The sequence below is a fragment of the Oncorhynchus keta genome, chromosome 5 (assembly GCF_023373465.1).
Source record: "Oncorhynchus keta strain PuntledgeMale-10-30-2019 chromosome 5, Oket_V2, whole genome shotgun sequence".
Classification (NCBI taxonomy): domain Eukaryota; kingdom Metazoa; phylum Chordata; class Actinopteri; order Salmoniformes; family Salmonidae; genus Oncorhynchus; species Oncorhynchus keta.
The window spans coordinates 36698244-36707803 of NC_068425.1; the positions used below are offsets into that span (position 1 = coordinate 36698244).

At 42.4% G+C, this 9560-nt stretch overlaps 1 pseudogene; it reads right to left on the reverse strand.

Moving 5' to 3' along the window:
* Positions 1 to 382: 382 nt before the first annotated feature.
* Positions 383 to 9560, reverse strand: part of LOC127930366 (uncharacterized) — a 21337-nt pseudogene continuing 12159 nt past the window's right edge.

Sequence of the window (9560 nt, forward strand, 5' to 3'; positions counted from 1 at the left end):
CAGTAGCTTTCCCAGAAGTCTTTCCCAGAAGCCTGGTTACAGTATGGTACAGTAGCTTTCCCAGAAGCCTGGTTACAGTATGGTACAGTACAGAAGCCTGGTTACAGTAGCTTCCCCAGAAGCCTGGTTACAGTATGGTACAGTAGCTTTCCCAGAAGCCTGGTTACAGTATGGTACAGTAGCTTTCCCAGAAGCCTGGTTACAGTATGGTACAGTAGCTTTCCCAGAAGCCTGGTTACAGTATGGTACAGTAGCTTTCCCAGAAGCCTGCAGTGTGGAGCTCTGGATTCAACTTCTATATTAATCCTGGTATCCCCAGACTCCCTGGGGACGATGCCCAGATCAATAATTACATTTTGCTCATGGTTGTTATAGCCGCCTGTTCCAGGAAGTTACTCAATGAATGGCCACGTATGGTCATGAGCAACCCCTGCTGATGCGATAGGTGTTGACCGGGTCGAAGTTCCTCAGGTCCTCGTGCTGGGTCACATAGACCTTATCCACTATCCTGTCTGGACGCATACTGATGATGAGGTCCGGTCCATGTTGCTGGTATCTATGTTACCAGTGTTGTCCTCCTGACGTACTCAGGCATGGAATCAGATGCTGGGAGGTGGAGGTTGCCCACCTCATAGAATGGGTAGCCATCATCAGAAAGCAGCTTCTTGCAGACATTGTTTTCACACTCAAGTCTGTTGCGGAAATGATGGAAACCAAAGTCTCCCTCTTGGGGTCGTAATTTGCAAACATCTGGTTGCCATTTTTCATGACGATGTAATCGTTGGCGAACCAGAAAAGGAGCTTGAGTCCGTGCCTGGGTGAGGGACGACCAAAACTAGAATCTCTCAGCTCCTTCATATTGTTCAATGTTGAACCATGGTACCCTGGGGGAGGGAGAGAGGAGGGGGAGAGAGGGAGAGAGCATTAAACAATTAAACAATACAGTTCATGGTGATAGAGAAAATGAAGTTACCTTCCATATACAGTTATAAGTTACCTCTGTTAAGAGGTCTGACCTTTATGGCATTGGAGTGACTAATGTGGCTGTTCCACAACATCACAACACTGGCAAAAGTGTTACGGGCTGTTTAATGATATTTTTATATTTTGAGGTTGATGTTAAGTCACGTAGGGCAACCAATTGGTGTCACCTATTTAAGAGTGGCTGTACTCCCTGCCCACGACTGCGGGCCACGGTGATATTTAAGAGTGTCTGGCCCAGGTGATATTTAAGAGTTGGTGGAACCTCACACTGGCAACCAGGTGATATTTAAGAGCGGCTGGCCTATCCACATTGTGGGACATTTAAGAGTTTTAAGTTCTGGCCCAGGTGATATTTAAGAGCGCAGCAGCGCCTCAGGTGATATTTCACCAAAAGCACTCACAAAGCGGCTGGCCCAGGTGATATTTAAGAGTGTCAACCTGGCCCAGGTGATATTTAAGAGCAAACCACCGCCCTCCAGGCCCAGGTGATATTTAAGAGCCACTGCCTGGCCCAGGTGATATTTAAGAGAGAGACTGAAAACAGCATCCAGGCCATCAGATTTAAACAGAGTGAGTGGCTGGCCCAGGTGATATTTAAGAGGGAAATTATGCTGCCACTTTAAAACATGGTATAATGTCACTTATACCCACATTATTCATCTCATAGAGCCGGTACCTATATCATCGGCATCCAGGTGATATTTAACTATGCCACTTTGTCTGGCCCAGGTGATATCTTTAAGAGTGTCTGGCCCAGGTGATATTTAACACTGTGTAAGACTGTTTTGGAAGGTGATATTTATTAGCATTGTCGGAACTAGAAGCACCAGGTGATATTAACATCTGCTTAGTGTCTGTGACCCAGGTGATATTTAAGAGCGGCTGGCCCAGGTGATATTTAAGAGTGTCTGGCCCAGGTGATATTTAAGAGTGTCTGGCCCAGGTGATATTTAAGAGCCCACGTGATATTTAAGAGTGCTGGCCCAGGTGATATTTAAGAGTGTCTGCCCAGGTGATATTTAAGAGCCGGCTGGCCCAGGTGATATTTAAGAGCCCACGTGATATTTAAGAGGCCTGGGCCCACGTGGGGATATTTAAGAGTGGCTGGTCCAGGTGATATTTAAGAGCGGCTGGCCCACGGATATTTAAGAGATGGGCTGGTCCACGTGATATTTAAGAGTGGCTGGTCCACGTGATATTTAAGAGCGGCTGGCCCACGTGGGATATTTGATATTTAAGAGTGGCTGGGCCCACGTGATATTTAAGAGCCCAGGTGATATTTAAGAGCGGCTGGCCAAGTGCTTCAAAGGTCAGGTGAGGGTTAACACCTTTATTTATAGATGTGGAGGGTTAACCCTTTAGTTGGTGATATTTAAGAGTGGGAGGGCTTTAGTTGTCCAGGTGATATTTAAGATGTGGGCGGCTTAGTTGTCCAGATGTGATAATTTAGGTGTCTGGGAGAGTGCTAACTCCCAGTTGTCTTGGTAGATAATAGTTGTCTTTGATAGATGTAGGGTTAACACCTTTAGTTGTCTTGACAGATGTGGAGGGTTAACCTCTAGTTGTCTTGATAGATGTGGAGGGTTAACTTATCTAGTTGTCTGAGAGATGTGAGGGTTAACTCCTCTAGTTGTCTTGATAGATGGGGAGGTTAACTCCTCTAGTTGTCTTGATAGATGTGGAGGGTTACCCCTAGTTGTCTTGATAGATGTGGAGGGCTAACTCCTCTAGTTGTCTTGATAGATGTGGGGGTTAACCTCTAGTGCCTTGATAGAGGGTTAACTCCTCTAGTTGTCTTGATAGATGTGGAGGTTAACTCCTCTAGTTGTCTTTAGAGAGTTGTCTTGATAGATGGGAGGGTTAACTCCTCTAGTTGTCTTGATAGATGTGGAGGGTTAACTCCTCTAGTTGTCTTGATAGATGGAGGGTTAACTTCTAGTTGTCTTGATAGATGGAGGTTAACCTCTAGTTGTCTTGATAGATGTGAGGTTAACACCTTTAGTTGTCTTGATAGATGGGAGGTTAACTCCTCTAGCTGTCTTTGATAGATGTCGAGGGTTAACACCTTTAGTTGTCTTGATAGGTGTCGAGGGTTAACACCTTTAGTTGTCTTTAGAGATGAAGGGTTAACTTTAGTTGTCTTTAGAGATGGGAAGGGTTAACCTCTAGTTGTGGTTTACTTCATGTCTTTAAGTTTGTGTGTGTTTTCATTTTGTTTGCCTGTTCTTGGTGAATTTAGTGGGTCTCATGGTGGGTGTCTTTTAGGCTCCCGTTGTTGTTACTAGTCACCCCATGAGTGTCTTTCAGAACCCTCCTAAAACCCGTTTCATTCTGGTTGCTGTCAGTGACTCTTTGTTAGTTCCCCCTTCTGTTTCCGTGACATATTTGGTTTCCTTGCTGTGGAACGTGACAATAGGACATCAAAAAGAAAGGAGGACCAAGGCAACTTCATATCATTAATTAAAATGCCTTTATTTGTAGGGCATGTTCAATAGAAACAAAGTTTTAAAAATCTGACGAAAGCAAATCCCTGACGAAGGCCATGCAGCCGAAACACGTCGGATTTTTCAAACTTTGTTTCTATTGAACCTACAAATAAAGGCATTTGAATTAATTATATGAAGATGCCTTGGTCCTCCTTTCTTTTTGATGACCAATTCACCCCTTTTACCAAAGAGCCCCTTCTGTCTCCCAGAATGTACTATTGTGTACCTCAGTAGCGCTTCCCTGCCTCCTCTTTCTACTAGTGACAATAGGACAGTTGTTATCGTTGGCCTGAAATAACTGTGGTAACCTAGTAACGTGAGCCCTCTTGACGATTATCATGAAACGTCATCAACATGAACAGCCAGGCAGGTTTGAGCACATTTTCACTTCAAAGAATTTGGCAGCACTTCCATCAACGGACAATACACTCTAAGTGAGTCCCAAATGCCACCCTATTCCCTATATAGTGCCCTTCTTTTGAACAGGACCCAATGGGGAATAGGGTGTGATTTGGGACCACACCTGGATGAGTCAAGTGTTAGTTTGAAATAGAATCTCCTGAAGGATCCAGGAACATGAAACTTAAAGGGACATTTAAAAAAATGTAACTACATGACAATGAATGCCAGGTTTAAATAGTTACAAAACAGTACACCTGTTAAAGTTATAAGGTTTAAGCCGTTTAAACACATATACCTGTTAAAGTTAAAAGTGAACGTCACCAAACAGCAGGAAAAATCTGTCTCTTGCATGTACCATGTTTTAATGCAGAAAAAATGGGTTGATAATGTATATATTTTCAGCCACAATCAGTCACCTTATTAAAAGTTAATACATTTTGATAGTACTGCTTTATTATTCTCAAAACTTCATATAAAAAGTATATAAATATTCACTGAGTGGATAAAACATTAGGAAGAACTGCTCTTTCCATGACATAGACTGACCAGGTGAATCCAGGTGAAAGATATGATCCCTTATTGATGTCACTTGTTAAATCCACTTCAATCAAATCAAATCAAATTTATTTATAGTCTCTTTCAAGTACATCAGCTGATATCTCAAAGTGCTGTACAGAAACCAGCCTAAAACCCCAAACAGCAAGCAAGGTAAGATGAGGTGTAGATGGAGGGGGACAGACTTGTTAAGTAAAGACAACTGACTGAACTGTTGATGAAGATAGACTAGGATCTAACTTGTTTAGTAAGGACAGACTAGATCTAACTTGTTTAGTAAAGACAGACTAGATCTGACTTGTTTAGTAAGGACAGACTAGATCTAACTTGTTTAGTAAGGACAGACTAGATCTAACTTGTTTAGTAAGGACAGACTAGATCTAACTTGTTTAGTAAGGACAGACTAGATGTAACTTGTTTAGTAAGGACAGACTAGATCTGACTTGTTTAGTAAAGACAGACTAGATCTGACTTGTTTAGTAAAGACAGACCAGATCTAACTTGTTTAGTAAGGACAGACTAGATCTGACTTGTTTAGTAAAGACAGACTAGATCTAACTTGTTTAGTAAAGACAGACCAGATCTAACTTGTTTAGTAAAGACAGACTAGATCTGACTTGTTTAGTAAGGACAGACTAGATCTAATTTGTTTAGTAAGGACAGACTAGCTCTAACTTGTTTAGTAAAGACAGACTAGATCTAACTTGTTTAGTAAAGACAGACCAGATCTAACTTGTTTAGTAAAGACAGACTAGATCTAACTTGTTTAGTAAGGACAGACTAGCTCTAACTTGTTTAGTAAAGACAGACTAGATCTAACTTGTTTAGTAAAGACAGACTAGATCTAACTTGTTTAGTAAAGACAGACTAGATCTAACTTGTTTAGTAAAGACAGACTAGATCTGACTTGTTTAGTAAGGACAGACTAGATCTAACTTGTTTAGTAAAGACAGACTAGATCTAACTTGTTTAGTAAAGACAGACTAGATCTAACTTGTTTAGTAAAGACAGACTAGATCTAACTTGTTTAGTAAAGACAGACAAGATCTAACTTGTTTAGTAAAGACAGACTAGATCTAACTTGTTTAGTAAAGACAGACTAGATGACAAAAATCACATCATAAAACGTTTTTACTGTACCTGGTGTTTTTAAATAAATGTCATCTCTATTTCTCTGGTGCTCGATGTCCCTGTAGATCTGTATGAGGCCGTGTGAGAAGTTGATTTGATGATCTGCAAGCTTTGCTGCCTGTGTGTGTGTATCGTTATTTAATCTGGGGGCAGGACTTCCCATGAAGAGCCCAGTGTTCAGGAAATGATACTGAAAGTAATCCTAGTCCTGGGCTGTGTTCCATACCACACAGTTCTTCCCTACTTCCTGCCTCTTCGATTCATGAAGCGTCTCCGAGTTGGAGCTTTTATCTAGGATCAGTTTCAATCCTTATAATCATAATGAAAGAGATTACATAGACAGGGGCACCTGATCCTAGACCAGCTGTAGTCTGAGACCCAGATGTTTGAGCTAAAGCCAAGGGCCAATCTTTCCTCCTTTTAAGGACCGGTGAGCTACGGTTTCTCCTCTTTGGGGGACTAATTCCATTCAAACTAGCTGCTTTAGTGTCTGTCAGTAACAACCAGTAATTCAGGTTCTTGTTATAAACCCTCTTTTTGTCTAGACTGTTTTGCATATGTTACTTTTGTTTCTCCTTTAGCACCTGGTGATAAAGGAGTTACTAGACTGTCACCGATCAGACCTGTTAGAGGTGATAAAGGAGTTACTAGACTGGTCACCAATCAGACCTGTTAGAGGTGATAAAGGAGTTACTAGACTGGTCACCAATCAGACCTGTTAGAGGTGGTAAAGGAGTTACTAGACTGGTCACCAATCAGACCTGTTAGAGGTGGTAAAGGAGTTACTAGACTGGTCACCAATCAGACCTGTTAGAGGTGATAAAGGAGTTACTAGACTGGTCACCAATCAGACCTGTTAGAGGTGGTAAAGGAGTTACTAGACTGGTCACCAATCAGACCTGTTAGAGGTGATAAAGGAGTTACTAGACTGGTCACCAATCAGACCTGTTAGAGGTGATAAAGGAGTTACTAGACTGGTCACCAATCAGACCTGTTAGAGGTGATAAAAATGTCCTCTGGTCTGATGAAACAAAAGTACAATTGTTTGGCCATACTGACCGTCGTTATGTTTGGAGGAAAAAGGGGGAGGCTTGCAAGCCGAAGAACCCCATCCCAACCGTGAAGCACGAGTTTGCCAGCATCATGTTCTGGGGGTGCTTTGCTGCAGGAGGGACAAAATAGATGGCAACATGAGGAGGGAAAATTATGTGGATATATTGAAGCAACATCTCAAGACATGTCAGGTAGTTAAAGCTTCGTCGCAAATGGTACTTCTGGGAATGCGATGAAAGAAATAAAAACTGAAATGAATCATTCTCTACTATAATTCTGACATTTCACATTCTTAAAATAAAGTGGTGATCCTAACTGACCTAAAACAGGGAATTTTTACTAGGATTAAATGTCAGGAATTATAAAAAGACTGCGTTTAAATGTATTTAGCTAAGGTGTATGTAAACTCCCGACTTTAACTGTAAATGTCTTCAATAAGATCCTTGTTATAACCTGATTCTGAGGGTTGTTAAGGGGAATGTGTGTTCTCAGAATAACAACTGTTGTTAAGGGGAATGTGTGTTCTCAGAATAACAACTGTTGTTAAGGGGAATGTGTTCTCAGAATAACAACTGTTGTTAAGGGGAATGTGTGTTCTCAGAATAACAACTGTTGTTAAGGGGAATGTGTGTTCTCAGAATAACAACTGTTGTTAAGGGGAATGTGTGTTCTCAGAATAACAACTGTTGTTAAGGGGAATGTGTGTGTGCATATATGTGTGTGTGTGTGTATATATGTGTGTGTGTGTGTGTGTATATATGTTGTGTGTGTGTATATATGTGTGTGTGTGTATATATATGTGTGTGTGTGTGTGTATATATGTGTGCGTGTGTGTGTGTGTGTGTGTGTGTGTGTGTGTGTGTGTGTGTGTGTGTGTGTGTGTGTGTGGTGTCATAACTGGGGGCAGGACTCACCATGAAGATCTCAGGAAATGAAACTGAAAGTAACCAGTCTTGGCCTGGGCTGTGTTCAGGATCAGTTCTAATCCTTATAATCATCATGAAAGAGATTACAACGACAGGGGGACCTGATCCTAGACCAGCAGTAGTCTGAGACGCTTTTAGAACACGGGACCAGATGTTTGAGCTCCAGCCAAGAGCTACGACCCTTTCTCCTTTTAGAGGCCGGTGATCTATGGTTTCTCTTCCTTGGGGGACTGTTTACATTCAAACTAACACTGCATTAGCGTCAGTGCATTAGCGTCAGTGCATTAGCGTCAGTGCATTAGCGTCAGTGCATTAGCGTCAGTGCATTTAGCGTCAGTGCATTAGCGTCAGTGCATTAGCGTCAGTGCATTAGCGTCAGTGCATTAGCGTCAGTCAGTGCATTAGCGTCAGTGCATTAGCGTCAGTGCATTAGCATCAGTCAGTGCATTAGCGTCAGTGCATTAGCGTCAGTGCATTAGCGTCAGTGCATTAGCGTCAGTGCATTAGCATCAGTCAGTGCATTAGCGTCAGTGCATTAGCGTCAGTGCATTAGCGTCAGTGCATTTAGCGTCAGTCAGTGCATTAGCGTCAGTGCATTAGCATCAGTCAGTGCATTAGCCAGTCAGTGCATTAGCGTCCAGTGCATTAGCGTCAGTGCATTAGCATCAGTCAGTGCATTAGCGTCAGTGCCAGTGCATTAGCGTCAGTGCATTAGCGTCAGTGCATTAGCATCAGTCAGTGCATTAGCGTCAGTCAGTGCATTAGCGTCAGTGCATTTAGCGTCAGTCAGTGCATTAGCGTCAGTGCATTAGCATCAGTCAGTGCATTAGCGTCAGTCAGTGCATTAGCGTCAGTGCATTAGCGTCAGTGCATTAGCATCAGTCAGTGCATTAGCGTCAGTCAGTGCATTAGCGTCAGTGCATTAGCGTCAGTGCATTAGCATCAGTCAGTGCATTAGCGTCAGTCAGTGCATTAGCGTCAGTGCATTTAGCGTCAGTCAGTGCATTAGCGTCAGTGCATTAGCGTCAGTGCATTAGCGTCAGTCAGTGCATTAGCGTCAGTGCATTAGCGTCAGTCAGTGCATTAGCGTCAGTGCATTAGCGTCAGTGCATTAGCGTCAGTCAGTGTCAGCCTGTTATTCAGGGCCTGTTATTCAGCCCCACCTTTTTTTATTGCCTGTTTTGCATGTTACTTTGGCATTAAATACGTGTCACATGTCAGTTTGCAAACAGTGTAAAAAATGTATATTTATAAAAAAAAACAGTATTGAGTGAATAAAGTTGCATATAAACATGGTCTCTTTTTTGGTTTCTTGAGAAAGGCAGCGTCAAAATGCAGGTGTTTCAGCTCAGTGCTTTCTGTGGTGGGGGGGGGGCCAGCGGAAAATACAGAGCATCCGGGTTGGGTAATCTTCTCTAGTTGCGCCGTGATTGGCTCAAAGTTATGTCACTCATGGGGACACCGTGTCATCGCAAAATCTTACGATGGAGAGAGCTCAAAAAATTCCAGCCCCTTAGAATTCATTAGATGAATGAACTCCTCTAGTTGTCGCCCCATTAGAAGTGCCCGTCCAATAAGGATCATGGGGATTTGGCCACAGATCAAATTACGTCAAATCACGTTATATCTACAGTAGCTCTGATTGGACTGATCATGTCAACGTCATACCTTTAAAATCTCAGCTAGCAGTCATCATCATGAGTCAAGTTCACAATCTACTGACAAATCTTTTTCAACCCAAGAAATGATGAAGAGAAATTATAGATAAAAACATATCGGTGCTCGTCGTCCATTGGACACAAACATTACACAACAAGTTGGAAATCGCAAATTCAACAACGAGTGGTTTGGAAGAACTCAGCAGCTTACTGCTGCATTGCAAAGCAGATCACTAGCGTGCCAGTGGAGAGAGTGTGTGATCAAAGTCTGGGTTTAAGGGTCTCTTTTCCAAGCTTAGAAGGATAAACATTCAACATTGGCCATGCTGTCAATCAAGCATGACTTCTGCTGCGTTATATCACAG